The following is an 18,688-nucleotide window of genomic DNA, read 5'->3' as shown; positions in this document are numbered from 1 at the left end:
TTTTTTAGATTACAGTGAAATGGAAGTGTAGTTTTTTTTTTACCATGACGAAATGATATGTGTAGCTTCCGCATAATTTGTATTGATTTTTTATGCTATAAAATTTTTGTTTAACAAAAGTAGATTTTCCTTTTAATCACTAACTTAGCCCTAAATACAATCTATATCCCCATGGCATCAGTGTACTTTTTTTCTATGTGAACTTTAACCCTCTCTGCTGGTGTGAACAAATGTTTCGAAATCATCAAACTAGAAACTTTTAACTAGAAAACAAATATTTAAAAACTCCAAAACTGCTTACAATATAGTCACCTGTATGACCAGCAAAATGTATTTCCTGTCTATATTTAGTGAACTCCCTTATCTTTAAATGAAACAATTTTTTTGTAGTAAAGCAACTTTCATAGAAATACATTCAGAGGTTTCCATTACTGATCTTCTTTTATTCAAATGCCAATTGCCAGTAGATTTTGCTGAACTTCTGTTTTTAGTATTTTAGGGTCTCTTATCTTGAACAAGTATCCAGATATCTAGAGTATACTCCTTACCTGCATGCTTGTTATGGGTAAGTAATGCAAAGCATTGAAGCTAGAGGGTGTGCATAAGAGACAGGTAAATACAACCAGATAAAAAAGCCAATATTAACAACCTACACACTTCTCTTAATAATAATAAACTGTATTTATAAAGCACCAAAATATTATCTCCACCCATATCAAGACTCTTTAAAAAGAATGCTGCTCTAAACTGAATATACAATGAAGAAGAAATAAGACGACACACCAATAGTTTAAGAATACTGTAAAAAAAAAATCCCTATCTCCATAACCATGGACTCAGTTGCCATTGGGGTGACACTTTTGTTTCTTCTGAACTCCCTTACCTTAGGTGCTTTTTGATGCCCTCATGTGTTCAATAGCCACCTAACCATAGCTGTTTACTACAATAGTAAGGATTCAGATCTGGACTGTACAACTGAACTAATAGTTGATCCAGTGCATCCTATTTATATCTTCCTGAACTAAATAAAGGCACCTCTTACTTTACCTTCCAAAATATTACTTTGCCTAATAAGCCCTTTTGTGTTCAAGAGCCATCTAACTGGAGCTGTTCTACAGTATAGAATAAATTCTACACTATGTAGTTGAACTAATGGTGGATCCAGCACCCTCCAGCTCAACGCAACTTAATAACAGCATCTCCACATCCTCTCCTAAAACTTTTACTATTCTATAATTTCTCATACTTTAATCTTCACTAGTGGATCTTCCCCTCCTTAATGCAACTACATTTTAGTCACATATAAATAAAGCTGCAAAGTTTTTAATTCTTACATACTATCTTACTAATGGCCCCCGCCATATGTCACGTCTAGGATTAGGTTCTATTTCACACTCATTAGCAAAGTGTTTTTGGCGCATTTAAAAAAATTACAGATTCCACCATCAGTAATATTTAGCTCAAGCAAAACTCAGGGAAACACTCAGTTTTGCCTATTGAGCTGCTTAGTCTTAAACAAATTGTGGGTACTTTAAATTGAGAGCTGCTCTGAAACACAGTTAGTGATGTGATTATAAACTTTAATGCTCTGTTGCTATATAAAAACATGATAATATTTTTTCATTTGGCTCATACACTGTACAAAGTAACCACAAGCATGCTATTCCTTTAAGTTTTCCTGTTTTAAGAAAAAGATGAATATTGTGCACTGTAATCTGTTACATTTTTATTTTCATTTAAATGGCTCGAAAACTTCTCCATAGTTAGGACTTGTAGGTCTGGCTTTAGAACAAATCTAAAATAAGTATGTATTTATTACTGGTACAATATCTATGACTTTACACTGGCATATATTGTCAGTTTCCAAAAACAGCATTTGATGAGGCTTCATTGCCCTGCAAGCTCCCGTATTTATCACAGATTTCAGCAAAGCCTTTGAGATGCTAATATTAATCTCTATGAGAAAAGCGACAGACAATCAGCAAGAGTCAGATGTGTTATTTCCATTTTTCAACTCCTGCCGGTAGGTCAGAATGTTTTCCATGCAAAATACATAAAACAAAACAGCTAGTATTTATGCTAGAGGTTATTTTTATCATAAGCTCTGCAGGAGTGTAGCAGCAGTCAAAGGGTACTTGAGTTTTCAGGGTTTATGTGTAATGCATACCTCATCAAGTTTGTTGGCATCACCTAAAACCCTTCATATCCTGGGGCAGCAAGCAACATTCCAGTTGGTTACAATAGGTGATTGTGCAGTAGTGAAGAGTCCTGGGGAATTAAGTGCAACACTCTTTCTTTTAAATAAAAGGGTGCAGCACTGCCCTCTAATTCTCGATCGCCTAATGGGAGTGCAAAGCCTCCCGGGATACTTATGTTGCGCATCCTGGGAGGCTTTTGGGTGCTACTTCTGCACATGCCCTAGCCTTTTAGCCAAAGTGAAACATGCATGCATGTGCAGCGAGATCAGCAAGTTTTTTTTCCATCCTACCTTACCCGATCTTCACACCTGGGTCGGCTGACGTAGGATGAAGAACCAGGTGCGAAGAACCAGGAAGAAGAGGAGAAGAAGCCGGGCACCCAGAGCAGCGGGATGGATGCCAAGACGACAGGGAACCCGATGCAAGACAACCCCGGATGGATCAGACTGCACTGCGGGATTAAAGGTAAGTGTATTTTTTTTTTTTAAGCACATCTTAGTTCAGTTCCTCCTTAAGCTATAACTATATAGACTATGTGATCTGTATTGAAAGTAACTGATTGCATGATAAACAATTTATCACCTCTGCAAATAATCCAAATGTATGTGAATTCATGTGAATTTACCTCCACTATGAACATTGTGTACGTGACTGCAGCAAGGCAGAGAACCGCATTCAGTAAATCCCCCCTATACCACCACAACCCAGCTCCACAACCATTCCAACCATAGCGGTTTACCACAATATTTAGAACATTCCACAACAAAAATGGGTCCCTCACCCCACTGATACTACTATCAGGAACCAACTTCCCTCAAGGACATCAGCGCAAAAAAATCAAACTCCCCAAATTTGGCATGGTTGCCAGGTATCCAAAAAAATTTGTTTTGACAGGAAGGCTTTATTTCTTGCATATATATCTTTTTAAATCAAGCACTGACTTTTTGTCTATGGACTCTAGAGATAATGCAGTAATGTATCATCTGCTAGTACTGATGTAGCTAAATCAGTTGCTATGTACAAAGCACTTATAGGTACTTTAGTACATTCCGCAGGGGACACAGCTGATTTAATGCTGCCCTGAACCTATACATTGATGGCTGAGATTAGCTTACTTCTACAGATAATGAAGAGCGGCTTTAGTTTGCGTAAAAATCTCCTGCACATCAGTACAGCTGAATGAATATCTAAGCACACAAATCTTCAGGATAACAGTGTGCCAGTCACATGTTAAGTGTTCTTGGTAAAACTAGAACAGGATACGTTTTTTGTAGTTTATGCCGTGCACGAATGATCACTCATTAAATTTAGTGTCACAAGCAAATATATCATTATACAGGTAATTTTTTATACTAACGCTATTATTATGTAGGTCCCTATTTAGTAAAATAAAAATTAAAAAATTCTAAGCTATGCAATTCTCTATTTGTAGAGAGGTATAGTAGTTAGTATAGTAATAGGCTAAATAGAGACTAGTTTCAATCCCTTTTAGAGTCTTTAAATCACAATACTGACCAACCATTACAGATTTGAGGGGTGTTGCTAGTATTAAGAATGAGCCAGGACAACCTTGAGCACATTTAACAGGGTGCTTTTGGGCCTTTTAATAATCACTAAACCTGGTCACAGACAATAGAAATATTTAGAAATGCAATCACAATCATAATACAATCTGACCATCTAACAATGTCTTTTGTCCTAGCTTCACCTTTTAATTACCTATAAGAGGACAAAATCCCTTCTTCAGTCTACATTTCTTTTCTAGATATACCAGGAGGGCCTGGTCATAGACCTTAAATAACATTTAGAAATGAAATCAAAACACACATCGAAGTTCTCACAATGCCTTTTTTTGAGAGTTAGTTTAACTTTCAAGTTTTTTAGAAACTTAAGGTGCGTACACACTTCCAATTTTTATCGTTCCAATCGAACGATGAACGATCGATTGGGCAAAAAATCGTTGGTAAAAAAGTAACCAACGACGCCGACGAATGAGGAAAGTCGCTGGAAACGAACGACCGGACCGACGGATCGGATTGGACGACGATCGTTGAGCATCGTTCGTGTGTACGGTCGTTCGTTGATCGTCCATGTTCAGAGCATGCGTAATGAACGAACGTCCGTTCACTTTCCTGTCGTGCACATAGTTCCTCTATCGCTCAAACGATCGTATCTATTGTGTGTACAATATCTATGAACGATCGTGTCGTTAACTCTATGTGCAGGATCGGTGCTATACGATCGTTCATATATATCGTGCATGAACGTTCGTCGTTCGTTTTCCAACGATAATAATTGGAAGTGTGTATGTAGCTTAAGTAGAAGTCCTATATAAGACTTTTCTTCAATATGATACTTATGTGTTCGAATGTGAGCATGTTACATATTATTATATATTGTGGGCATATCCTCCTAAAAATCATGAAAGATTGGCATTTGTGCACTGTATACTTATTGTGAATACATTTGTTGGCAATCTATTTCTTGCTGTTGGATGACAATGCATGTCATTTAGAAGCAGCATTGTCAGCCTGTTTTGTCTGCTCCTTTCATTGGGAGTTGGGCTTCCTATAATCTGATAGTCCTAATACACAGCTCAACTGCTAAAAGAAATAGCATGTATGGCAGGCTGACAACTCATTTACTGAGAGGCAATGGCATTAACCACCTGCAACAAGAAGTGCTTCTACTGGCAAAATGTCCAGGTAATGACACGGCTCAATGGCTATCTGGCTTATCAAATAGGCATCCCTGTGTGGCCAACTAAAAGAATGGACATGGCAGGGTGACAACTCTGCTGCTACTTGTATCATAATTGCTTTGTATTTACAGCCTACAAGTATTGTTACTCTCATAATCTTTAGATAGGAAACTTTGCAGCAGATTTCCCAAAGTGTTCTCTTAAAGCAGCCATCACATTTTCAACATTATGTAAAAGTGTGGCTATCTCTTTTACATAATGAACAAAAATTGTGTGCTTTTTTTAACTTTTTTTTTGCAAAGTCTCTTCCTCTTCCTGAAGGGGAAACCTGCAGCCTCCTCAGCTAATTATGTCACATATTCCAGGAGGCTGCTCCTTCTGCGCATGTCTAGGATTGGGCACTGCATCATCAGGGGCTGTCCTCAAATGCAGAAAAAAAACAAGCACTCCATCTTACGCATGAGCAATTATGAATAATATGGAAAAAGCCCTGGAAAGAATGGGGAAGCACAGGATTCAGTAAGTGTGATTTGCAAATGGATCGAGTGCCTTTACCAGGTAAAGGTAGGTGATTTATTTTTTAAATGAAAGTTCCAATTTAACTCTTTGCCCTTCTACTAAAAAATAGACGGGCTAAAAAATACTGTGCATAATAGCCTTATGGATGTATATTTGCAGTTTCAAAACCCAAGGCACTGGCACTTCTCACTACTAGTATTGAGAGATTAATGTGAGATTTGATGATGCATCAACTGTTCAGATGGCCTGTAGCATAAAAAAAAAAAAAATATAGGCGAAAGGCCACATGACTGAGTGAGAAGGGGAGGCGGGAAGAGAAGGGTTAATTTGTTTAATTTTAAAATGATTGGATAAAGGGCATGGGGTGATGCTGGCCTGATGGGCGGGTCAAAGGGCAGTTATAAGGGGAGCCAACTGAGGGGAGAGGTCAGTTGCTAAAGAGACGGCCTGGAGAAAATTTTTCCCACCCTCCCTCCCTAAGTTTTAGGGTCTACATGGGGTGGGTTTTTCAGTCATTGCAGCACGGTGGTTCGTTGGTTGGTCCATGGGAGTTAAAATCAAAAACTAAATTGAGGATTGGGAACCCATCAAGGTATGGAGTTCTTGCAAATGGAGCCCCACACGACAATGGGTTGTCATGGGGCAAGGAGGGAGCAAAAGATGCCCGCTGACTGCTCCTGAGCGGGCGTTGTAGAGGCTGGGAGCCTGTTGTTGGGGAGCCATATTTATGGGGAAGAGTTAGTAGAAGAGGGGGTACTCTCATGGACCTTTTAAGAAAAAGTAGAACCGTTTTATAAATGTTTGGAAAATGTTTAAAATGTTAAACTGTGTGGAAAATGTTTTAAAATGTTTTTAAATGATTGTAAAAATTTTTGAAATTTTGATTTAAAAGGTTATAGCAATAAAACGGGCTGCTATGGCCAAAATTTTTTCCAAAAGAAGGTGTAGTGTGTTTTATTACAGGGGAATGTGGTTGGTGAGAACAGGGTGGTTGTTACAAGTGCGAGCGTCTTTATATTCTCTACCATAGTCATATGTTTTACTTGATGGAGGCTCAGCAATGAGGAAACAAAGCCCTACCTCTACCAATATGTCCACCTCAACACGGAAACACAGTGCAGAACAAGACTTGGTAAGTCAGTAATATGGGAAATATCTGTAATACTGATGAATAACCCTTTGCCCTCTGCCTCCTTTTTTTGGGCACAGATTCAAACGTTAAGCCTCTGGTTGTATACAGTGTGATACTATGACAAACATTCTGAAACAAAATTCAGAGTTTACATACACATGTTTTTTCCCTTTTGAATGTTGAATTAGGTTAAAGTAACAGTAAGATAAGGTCCTCTGTGCTCTTTATTAGGTTAGTTGCTCTTATCAACACTTTTCCAGTTTTCTGGGCATACATTTTCCAAGCTGTTGATCAAAATTAAACTGCATATTTCAGATAAGGACATATTTATGATTGTAACAGGGATACTTGTATGTCTGTCTCATTCAGGCACATTTTATTATAGTAAAGGATTTTGCTAGCATGTATATACTCTATGTTTGCTCTTTATACTGGCTTTTCTGACTTTTCAATTCAATATCCCTCTCTGAACCACTCTGTTCCAAGCACCTGGCTGAACAGCAATTTATCTTGAAGTGATGTTCCTACCTTCTAATTTCACTGTTAAAATAAGAACTGTTTTTAGCCCAATCTGTTCAGCAAGTGTTACATCATTTTTACATTGAACTGTGTATGAATTTAGAAAAAATATTTGTAACAAAGGGAAAAAGACTGGCAAGCCTTTGTAATATGGCAAGATAAAAACCAATGGCAAGAACATTTGACTCGGAAAATAACTTTATCAGAACCATTCAAATGTAGTGCTGACCTAGATATCCAGTATACAAGCATCCAATTTGATTTTCTGCCCAACATACTTTTTCTTACAAACTGAGACCACAACATCAATAGATATACTAAAGCCATATACAGACTAGTGTTTTTTTTAAACCATGGGTTTTCCTCTAATATTAAAACAAAACCAGCTTCTTGGGACCCCTCTTACAGGAAATAGGGCAGTGAGCATCATGCCCCCCTCTCCTATCCATAAAAAGTCCTCTGGAATCTGCTTTTCTAAAAAGGAAGGGGACACAAAACATGTAGTTGTATAGAGAAGATTGGGTGAGAAGAGAAGGGGAGTATGTATAGCTAAAAAGAATCAAGCAGAAATTAAACTGAATGTCTATTATCTGGCAGCGAACATACAGGCATCTTTTCCCAGACTTAAACTTCACAAGGTCATGATATGAAATTACCCACATTCAGGATGAAAGTAATAAGAAATTAACAAAAATAAAATAAAACAAGCCAAAGGTTGTTTCCAAGCACAAGCCTAGAAAAGTAGAGCCTAAGGCATACCTAAACTCTACCTAAAGGGTAGAAAATTCTGTTTGTTTGTTTTTTGAGTGCAACACCCTTTTTTTTTAAAAAAAAAAGTGCAACACAGCCTACCTAATTCTCGATCGCCTAGGCGATCTAAAATGAATGGGAGCGCAGAGCCTCCCGGGATACCAAGGTCACGCATCCTGGGGGGCTCTTGGGTGCTCCTTCTGTGCATGCTCGAGCACCTCATGCGCCAAAGGAGCCCTTTTGTCAAAAGGGGAAAAAATTGCCAATCTCATGCATGCACAGTGACATTCGCAAGTTTTTCTACATCACCTGAGAAGAGAAGAAGATGGCGATGCCTAGTGCGCCAGCCTAGAGCTAGATACTGCAACAACGTTGGACCCAATAGAAGAAACCACCAGACCGATCGACTGCTCTGCGGGATTGAAGGTAAGTGTATTTTTTTTGTTTTGGCCAGTTTTGAGTTTACTTCCTCTTTAAATATATATATGCCAGAATGACCTGCTTTCTGAATGATCTGATGGATTGGAATAGCTTGATTTAAATAGTCTTGACATTATAAAAATGAGCTGACTAACCAGTGTGAAAACAGCAAATATTTTACCTCTCACACTCTGTTATATAAGGAGACACATGCTCTATAAACTATATAGAAAAAGAAAATGTTCATTCTCAAAACATGGCTTGTTCTTTTTAGAATTATAAACAGTTGTACGCAATTCAACTTTTTCATTATTTAATTATGTAAGAAACCAATAAAGTTTACTTTACCACAATACCACAATACAATGTATGCAAAAATTGTAATTAGAGTTGATTTACTAAAAAAAAAAGTTGTGGCTGTCCACTCCGCAAAGAATTATCACTCACAGAAAGATTTATTTTAATTAGCTTAGTGAATGAGGTAAGACTTTGCTGACTTTAGACCCTGTGATGGGACCAGGAAATTATCTCTTTTAGGTAAAAATGATAGTTTTTACTTAGTTGGGGGGCAGGAGAAGGGGGAATTAGTAATATAAGAAGCAGGAGAGGTTTTTTGCGAGGATGGAGAAGTATTATACACTAAACTCAGTAAGCATGTAAGGGGGGCAAATTGTAGGCATTCTTTCTCCTACCCCTGTTTCCCCTACTGAGAGCCAAAAAGATTATTGATGTCACTTAAACTGACCTGACGTACACCTTGATTTTTGCTCAAAGAACCCCTAGAAACCTCTGGATGAACCCTGTTTGGGAAACACTGTACTAACCTAATACAAACAGATCTTTCTAACTTAAGATAAAAATTACTATAATCAATGATTTATAATAAGTGTGTCATAATTGTAAGTGGTGGAGATAATTGGAACATGATACCTCATAGATCTCTACTCTTTAAAAGTTATACATTATCTAAACAAATAAATGTGGTACAAGTTTAATTTCTTTGTAAGACTAGTATTCATCACTTGTGATCATAATAAATTAGGCATTTAAAGGATTTCCACATATTGGACATGATTAGTGACAGAGACCCATCATCTTTATAAATGAAAATAATATAATGTGTAATTTTTTGCATGAAGTATTATGTAGAGAATAATTCAAAGTCAATATAGCTGTTGCTTTATTTTCGTACCCAGTCATGGGTGGTAGCAATGGACCTGATTTATTAAAACTCTTCAAGACTAGAGAGGATACACTTTCATCAGTGAAGCTGGGTGATCCAGCAAACTTGGAATGGATTTTTTAAAAGTAATTTGCTATTTGTCAGCAAATGTTTTCAATCCTGGATCCAGCTTCACTGATAACAGTGTATCCCCTCCAGCCTTGAAAAGCTTTATTAAATCAGGCCCAATGTGTTATAAGATAATATAAACTACTAGTTAATGCAAAAGTTCTCTTATGTTTTTTTCAATTGCACAGAATAAATAAAAAAAGTCACGTTTGCCTTTAAATAAAATATATTTCTACCAATAAATAGATATTTGAATGATCACACTGTTTTTATTAATTATGGATGACAATCCAGATGTCCAAGCATGGTATTTCATGGTATTTAATGACAGACACCTCTTCTTGGCTGTATAGTATTGCCAATCCTAGTTAACAGTAATGTTGGGGGTGCATGCTCAGTGCACAAACATGTAAATTCAAAAATATGAATGCACATGATTTGCAAATGTTGAATGCCCATTTTTGGCAGCTAAATTACATCCCAACATGTTTTATCTGGTACATTTGCCATCTTAGGTAATACAACCAGGAAACAATGCAGTTAAAAGACATCATGTAACCCTAAATCCTGGATGGGCGGTAAAAATCACTTTGGTGTAGAAATTGCATATTTTCACAATGGAAGGGTACCATACTCTTCTAGTTTTCATTTTCTAGTTTCCTGATTTTAAAGAATTTTGCAACAATAAGATTATTTACCTAACATAATATATACATATCAGCAGTGCACAGTGAGGCTCAGATCCCACAAGTTATTTGTAAGGTCTCTGGATAATATGATTTGTAACATTTATTTTGGGAAATGCAACTTTTAGGTTACGAGACAAAAAAACATCTAAATCTTATATTTTTTTTTAATGCCAAGTGCAAAGAATGTATTTCCTTTTGGATTATGTATAGAATTAGTAGCCTTGTTTAAATATATCCCTTTTAAGGAGGGGAGCTTAAATATAATAAACAATATTTAGTGCACTCACTTCCGAAGGGCCGAGGCCATATGAAGACTGGCTTTTAAAAATGACCTGTTCTGACAAACACTACATATCAGGTAAGGCATGGACATAGATCTTCATAGAACAGAACAGGTACTGAATATAACAAATGCTTTCTAGCCCTCAGTCTTTAATATAGTAGGTGGATTAAACAAGATTACGTCAGGATTCAGGTTTCTGAGTGCCTTGGCCAACGGTTGGAAATTACTGAGCAGCTCCTCAATTTGATTTTATAGAAATATACTCTTTCCTAATGAAACGTATTTATGATTTAATTTATTATGTAGGGTCAATATTACATTTCTCTGCATCTCATTGTCCTGTACATAGCCATGGCTTGTAAAAAAAAAGAATTAAAGTTGTTTCTTCCAGACAGATTTGCATTGTATAACTCAAGTTATCCACATATTGACAAATGGTATCATAATTCTAAACCTAATTTAGCCTAAACTTCTAAGATTCTAGTCTGCTAGAAATAATAATGTGTGTTTGCTTGATGGCCATATGTTTTTCTATTTCTATTTTGTTACCATACCAGGACATCACTTAGTTTGCTATAGCACTGTACATGATCATTTTTTTCTAAACAATGCATGTTGGAATGGCCACTGGTAATCTCCATCAGTAATGCATTTGGCAAAGATACTTTGCAGGATCATGGTTGGCAAATGGTTGTCACCCCATAACAAGAAGATCATGACAAAGACCATATTGGTAGGGTTCCCATGTATTTTGTAATAAACATTGCAGATTTAAAAGAACCTAACAACAATAACTTGTTAAAGCTTCTAGGAAAAATTCAGTATTGGGTTTATTATGTTATAAAGATAACTCTACATAGACTTATTCATCTTAACCAGCATCCTGTCGCATTATGAAGATTTCCCTTTACTTCCTCTCTTAAACAGGAAGCAAGGGGATATTGTTTAATTTGATGGGATAATGGGAACAGTTGTTGTGGGAATAAGCACCCATATTAAAAGATTGGCTTAGTATTCCTGTTATGTTGGATGTTGGATGTCTGTTACTCCACATGTTGGATTTACCCTTGCTTTCATTCCTGATGGCATTAGAACTAGAAGGGGTTTTTCTTCCTAGCTCAAAGACAGCAAAAAAAAATCTGACCTTAGTTCTAATACTACAACACTTTATCCAAATCAAGAAAAAATGTTAGCTTTTAGCTATACGTAAACACTGTTTATGTACAAATACTTAGCTGTCTTTCTTGTTCCAGCAGTTTCACTGACCCTATACTACACCTGACAGACACCCTACAATAACAGGCTAATGTCACATTCGACAATGTCACTGTACCATAATGATTTGCCTGTTTGCTCTACTAAACTGTTAATGTCACAAGCCATTAAACAGATTTGAACAAATACCACATCCCTTTTTGTTTAAAAGAGTTCCTTGCCACTGATGTAAATTAATTAATTTTCTCCTGTAAAAGTGACAAAGTAAAAAAAAAATCTGTAGATTTACATATTTAAACCAACTATCATTTTACCTACTTTCCTATATATTTCAGGTGTTCAGTTTTTGAAGCACTATTATTAATTTTTTACAGTTTGTTTCTTAGAAATTCTTTTCTTGCAGAAAAATATGAGGTGTAATAAAAAATTCTCACTTTAAAGCCTAAAACTCCCAATGGAACGTACACAACTAAGTAAAGCTAAGTGATAAAGCATTTATTAAATCTTCAATACATATATTTACAGATACAAATCACTTTCCCATGGCTTTACAAAATAAAATCTTCGGTACAGTAATCAGTAATGCTAAATTCTTTAAAAAGGTGTAAAAAAAAGCAAGTGGGGGTGTTCAATGATGCACAAGAACTATTCGCAGGTGCCAGACAAAAATTATGGTGATTGATAATGCACAGCAAATTATTTTTTGGCACCGTGGGTCAGAGCCATGTACCCAGAAGTGTTTTTTGGGAAGAGCTGGAGTATCAATCTCATGAGCCTAGATACATTGAATACTCCAAAGATATATGAGATACATTTGTTGTCAACATATAAAACAATTTGTACACCAAAACAACCCTAATAAAAGGCATGCCACATCTAAGGCAGGAAAGTATGCACAAGCAGCTGTTTCCAAAGCTTATTGCTTATATATAGGTAACACATTGGCTCCTATTAGATGTGGCATTTAATGAATCAATAAATGAACTGCTCCTTGAATAGTACATACACCAAACTTATGCTCTTACCTTGTCTGTAAAATTTACAAGGTAGTATGGGACTTGCAGAGTCCTATAGGAAATACTCCTGTAATAAAATTTTCCAGCATTGTTTGTTCATGATTGTCTTTAGGAGGAAGACACATCCATGCTATATAGTCTTGTCACTTTGCACAGAATAGGCGATGTGCTCCAGCACTCCTCACTGCAGCTCCTGCTCATACACACAGACATACAAGTACTGCTCTGAATATAGAGTGACTCACACAGGCAGAAAAGAGAGGTGGGAGGGATATTTTATGCTCTGTAATCTCACAGGCAAACTCTATTATTTGGCAAAAGGCAACCCTCTACACTTATGTATAGGAGCAATGCCTACCAATGCTCTCATTTATAAGCCCAAAAAGCATTTATTAAGCACAATTTTGTTTCTCGCATAAACCAAAAGGCAAACAATTAATGCCAGCCATACATTACCTGACTTTTGCTAGCAACACAATGGACCAAAAAGTTACAAATTCATGAAAATCAATAGTCATTGAAAGGGTAAAATATCTCTGGAGCTGTTCAAAACAATTTCTCAAAATAATGGGAAAATTTTTCATTTACTACTTAAATACTAATAAAAAAAATTAAAAAAATGTATTCAAAAATCTGGACAGGTTATAGTTACAGGAGAATATTACAAATGTAGGCAAAAATGTTTGTACAATGTTCCTAATGTTTACTAATAGCTATGAAGTGTGATTTGCTATTCCCTGTAACTATTTTGAATAGATTATTACGGTAGGTTTCACAACACATACCTTTACATTCTCAGTACTATTGTAAGTCATTTAGGTGCATATTTTTAAGATTTGTTGCATGTGCTTCAAGCTTTTTACACATTTATAATTCTAAGAATGTCCAGTGGGCAAATCTGACAAATATATAACAAATGTATTGGATCTGTATGTGCTTTAGATATCTATAGTGGGTCTAGTTAATGAGCTGTATGGGACTCTCCTTGGTGGATTAATCTTCTTTCTATTCACCTAAGCAAATTCACCATTGAAAAAATGATGTCTCTCTCTATGGGTGAAAGGTAGTTTCTCACTTAGTGATTGTCTACATATTTGTTTCTTGCTATAACTAAAAAGAAATACAGTCTTCTATAGGCTTATTGATAGTTTATGCCACAAATCTCATCTGGGTTAAAACCAGTAAAACATGGAAACGTTATGTGTAAGGAGGAATGTTTCTTTGAACAACTTTGAACAACTGTCTGGAAGAAACAACTGGTGTGCCACATACACATGTTTCAATAATAGATATATGTGTGTTTTTTAGATAATAATAAAATACCTCTTTCCCAGGTAATATCAGGCTTTGACACCATGCATTGTAGAATTCTTTTGGCAAGGGGTAGTAAGTATGCAGCCTTCTGCTATATTATTGATGGCCATAGGGTTCTATGGCAGAAAACTACAAAATATTGCAGCAAAGCAGCATTTTCTATTCTAACTTTGTTGTGTTTTAAAGAAATGCATTGGGCAGTGCAAATGAACATTTACAGGAACGCCATTAAAAAACAAGGTCATATGCCTTCCATCAAGCTAGATATAGAACATCACCCAATCAACATGTAGCAAAAAGTCCTATGAAGAAAACTTAACCGACTTAATTAGGCACCAATAAGTGGCATTTCCAGTTTCTAGCCAATTTTATACCTGGTAATAGGGTAAACGTTTGTTCATGGAAGGACAAGAGATATTGATCACAGCTCCTTCTGTTAAGCTATAACATACAAAAAAAATATTGGAACTCCCATTCCTGCAGTTGCAACAGACTAAAAGAATGAGAAGGGTACCCGACCCAATATATAGAAAACTCTTGCACATCCCTGAGGCAATTATTCCTAGCTAGTGCTGGAGCTCACTATTTTTGATATTTGGAGTGGTGGGCTTTGTGTGGTAACCTTACGTGGCATAATTGGGCATGATTGTTTGGACAATACTTTCTAATGTACCGGTACTTCAATGCTTCTCATTATTGATATGTGCGTGCCTAAAACTCAAAAGATTCTATACCTGAAGTGCATTAATTCACTAAACACATTTATTTTGTTACAACCATCTCTACCACCACTCTCATCTTCCTTATTCCTTAGTAAATAGTGCAGATGGGTAATAGAAGGAATTGGAAATTAAATGGTTAAGGTAGTACCTACCGGTATGTAATATTGGTCTTTTAAATAGTCACTGGAGAAAGAAAAGTTGAATTATATAAACGTGTTTATTTTAATTGCTACATTTCCAATTCAAGTGCATTTGCATTTTTGAATTTCAAACATGTTTGATTTTGAATAGCTGCTCAAACACAAATAAATGGCAAGCAGCATTTTACCTGCTTTGCCTGCAGCTCCAAAAATGTGATTAGGACATGATGTGTCCACAGAAATGTAGCAAAACGCAAAGAAGGTCAAGTGCAATCTCTATACTGCCATGAGCACTACTCCATGAAAGCCAAAGGGATTTTGATGACTTGCATTTTAAGTGCATGTTAAATGAAGGAAAACATTGTCCACGAACACTTACCCTTATTTAAATGCTATTAGTATGGCTTTCATGCTTTCCTCCTGGCAATATATTATCATCCCAGAACCTGTTTGGCAGCTATGCAAGAGAAACCACTGATTTCTAGAAACTGGAATTTTAGGTAAAACAGCCAGTAATGTCATCCCCTATGTTTTGCTCAGCAGACTTTTGCTTTAATGTAATTTTTTACAGGAGTCCTACTATGGTTTATTTATCACAACTGGGCTAATAATGAGCAAAAAATAAGTGCAATGTGTACACATTTATTTCAAAGGATTTTAAAGTTTCAATTAGAGGTTAAGTGAAATCTCATTGATTACACATATCCATTGCACTTTGTACCCACTATGTACTAAATAGGCTGTCCATTCACATGATCAACAGTTTCATACTAACAAATAATTTAGTTAACTTATTAGTTGAAGGCTCTGCCTATTGTACATAAAAGTACTATGATATCCTTTTGTAGGTAGGCCTGGAGCGTACGCGAGAGGGGGTATAGTGGAAGGCCGGCATGACTGGGCAGACAGGAGAGGAGACAGCAGAGGGTTACCCTATGTTTTGCCGTATAAGACGCACTTTTTCTTCCCCAAAACTGGGGGGGGAAAGTTGGTGCGTCCTATACGACAAATGTGTTATAAAATAATTAAAATAAGATACTCACCCGATACCCGATCCTTCGTGTGTCTCTTCTCCTCTCTGGCAGCGGGTGTCTCCTCCTGGCTGCAGTGAAAGAAGCCGGCACAGCGCCCCCTGCTGTTCCCTGTCCTAACTGCCGTACAGAAAAAAAGCACAGAGTGATCAGAAGGGGAATTTGAATGACACAGAGTGATCATAAGGGGAATTTGAAAGACACAGAGTGATCAGAAAGGGAATTTGAATGGCACATGAGTGATCAGAAGGGGAATAATCTTTCAGAATCTTTTTTTCTAGATTTTCCTCCTTTAAAATTGGGTGTGTCTTATATTCCGGAGCGTCTTATACGGCGAAAAATACGGTAATTGTTAGAGGAATAACATGCGGGGGGGGGGGGGGGGGGGGGGGTCATGTAGGGAAGGGAAGGTAGGAGTGGTCAGTAGGAGTTTTAAAAGGTCAGGAAACGGAAATAGAGTCCGTTGCTAGGAATGTCAAATGATGTTTTGGCAGTTAAGGTCCTCAGGGGAAGTGTGCTTTTTGTTGATAACTATGTTGAGGGGGACCCATCTAAGGTATGGAGTCCCCAGTTTGGTTTGACGGTTTGGTAAATTTGTTGGTGGGGTCTGCACAAATAGGGTCATTGTGTTCCAGAGCTGGGTGTATGGGTGGCTGGGAGCAATTGTTTGTAAAGTGCAGAGCCCAAGGTTTTATAAGTGGTGGACCTCCGAGGACCTGCAACTAATAAACAATTATTCAGAGTGTATTGTAATGGTATTGTTGATTTGTTATATTATTACATATTTATTTGTTCAGTTGAATAATTTTACATATTTGTAATGGTTATTTTTATATAAATATTTCTAATCATTATTTTGTTATATGATTTCTTATTCGGTAATAATATGGTAATATTATGTTATATATTAATAATTGGTTAATAAAAGGCCTGTGGGCCATTTAAGCAATGTTTGTGTGATTTAATGTGTATAAAATGGGGGGTTTAAACAAAAGGGGGGTGGGTTGGGGGGGGGGGGGGATTAGTGGTAAAGTGTGGTGGGAAAAGTTTCTGGGAAATGTAAATTGGATAAGTTTTGGTGGAAAAGTTTGGGAAAGGTTAAGGAAGGGTTAGTTTGGTGGTGGGGGGTAGGCAAGTTGACAGAGCTATGTTTTGTCGCAGTCATGTTTAAGCACATTGGTGTCACCACACTTGTCACATGGGTCACAGCCCAGCAGTTACTAGCTACATCTCTGACAACAGGTTATTAAATCATTGTTGCTTGCAAAACATTTACAACGAGATACCAGCGATCATTTGATGTACTGACCTGTTGAATGGCTTTTCACTATTGTCATTCTCTTGAGATACACATTAAAGTAGACCCATTACAATACAAAGCAACTGACATCATTATGAGTGTTTATGAAAGGTTCCAGTTTAGCTCTGCTTGCTTTAATATTTCCTATCAGTAAAAAGTTTAACATGATACTGTAAAATCAATGCAGCATTATCTTGTGGCAAGATAATTTTCAGCTGCTTTACATTCAGTAAATATGGATCCTGCATTTGTTACAAGCAAGAATGTGAAGTGTTACAGAACTACTTTAAATTGGTTGGCTAAAAATAGATGCTCATACTTCTGCCAGACTGATCTAAGAGCTGTACAGTATAAGTCAAATTCCTACAGACTTGCATACCTAATTTTTTTTTTCTAGCATAAACCTAGGACAGTGGTATGCTATCATGAAAACAGTTTCTCATTTAGCCATCACACATTTTTTTTTAAATGACCTGATATAAGTATTTGGTAATGGTAAAAAAAAAACAGGTTCACAGATGCTGATGACACAGTAAATATATAAAGAAACTGCAACTTTAGGGATGTCTTTTGTGATTATAAGAAAGGGGAAATATTTACATCTGTTGCTATAAAACTCATAATAATTTCAAGAGTTTAGGTATGACTGTCTGAACAAGTAGTTATTCTAGTAACTATATATTTCAGAAACCCCATAAAGTAAAAAATCTTTAACTTCCCTGATTGAGCCAAATCATGCTTTGTGGCCATGTGGCTCAACTGTTACAATGTGGACAGCCAAACCCTCCACGCCATTTTTAGCAGGCCCGCCCTCCATGAAAGTAGCAACTCTGAATTCAGCAGTAGTGCAGAACTGTGGCACACACAATAATAGTAAACTGCATTAAGTGCCCTTCACTAGCAGGATTAAAAGGGTTTAGTGAGACTTTGTTGGGTACAGATATTCTAAAGAAGGCCTATATTAAAAGAAAGCCACTGGAGAACTTTCATTGTTAAAACCCTAGTTGCTTGTCATGTTGGTTCTTTGTATTTAATCATTTTGGAATCTGGAACTGTTTTATAGATCAGAATTCTGACTTTGCGTGTCTTTATGAAGTTTTGGTTATTTTCCCAGCATTCCCAGCAATTGAGGAAGAATAGGGGATACTGAAGCTTAGTAATTTGTGTATTTTTAGTGGCATTTGACGTCTGTTGACTGCATTTGCTCTTCTTTATTCACAAATAAGCATAAATAAATGTTTTACATATACTTGCATTTTAACAGGACCTCAACCATTGACTTGAATGAGAAAATCTAGGACAGGCAACTAAAAATGCAGCATGCTTGACATTTTAAACATATCTGAAAGCAATGCTTTCATGTTAACAAGAGCCACCAACCAGTACATGGTGAGCAGTTTTCCTGTCTGGGCTTTTCAAACCAAACTCCATTGAGTTCACCTATCACT

General features: G+C 36.6%; 1 protein-coding gene across 2 annotated transcripts in view; it reads right to left on the bottom strand.

The window, feature by feature from the left end:
* The window catches only part of HRH2 (histamine receptor H2), a 65,721-nt gene extending 52,778 nt beyond the window's left edge, over nucleotides 1-12,943 (bottom strand). For both annotated transcript variants that reach the window (XR_011919426.1, XM_072400986.1), the window contains exon 1: nucleotides 12,743-12,943. The gene's annotated coding sequence lies outside the window, so the exon portion shown is untranslated. The remainder of the gene's footprint in view (nucleotides 1-12,742) is intronic.
* Between the last annotated feature and the right edge of the window lie 5,745 nt (nucleotides 12,944-18,688).

Source organism: Pyxicephalus adspersus, chromosome 2, assembly GCF_032062135.1.
Source record: "Pyxicephalus adspersus chromosome 2, UCB_Pads_2.0, whole genome shotgun sequence".
Taxonomy (NCBI): Eukaryota; Metazoa; Chordata; class Amphibia; order Anura; family Pyxicephalidae; genus Pyxicephalus; species Pyxicephalus adspersus.
Note: the sequence above shows the minus strand (reverse complement) of the source record. Positions and strands in the feature narration are given on the sequence as shown.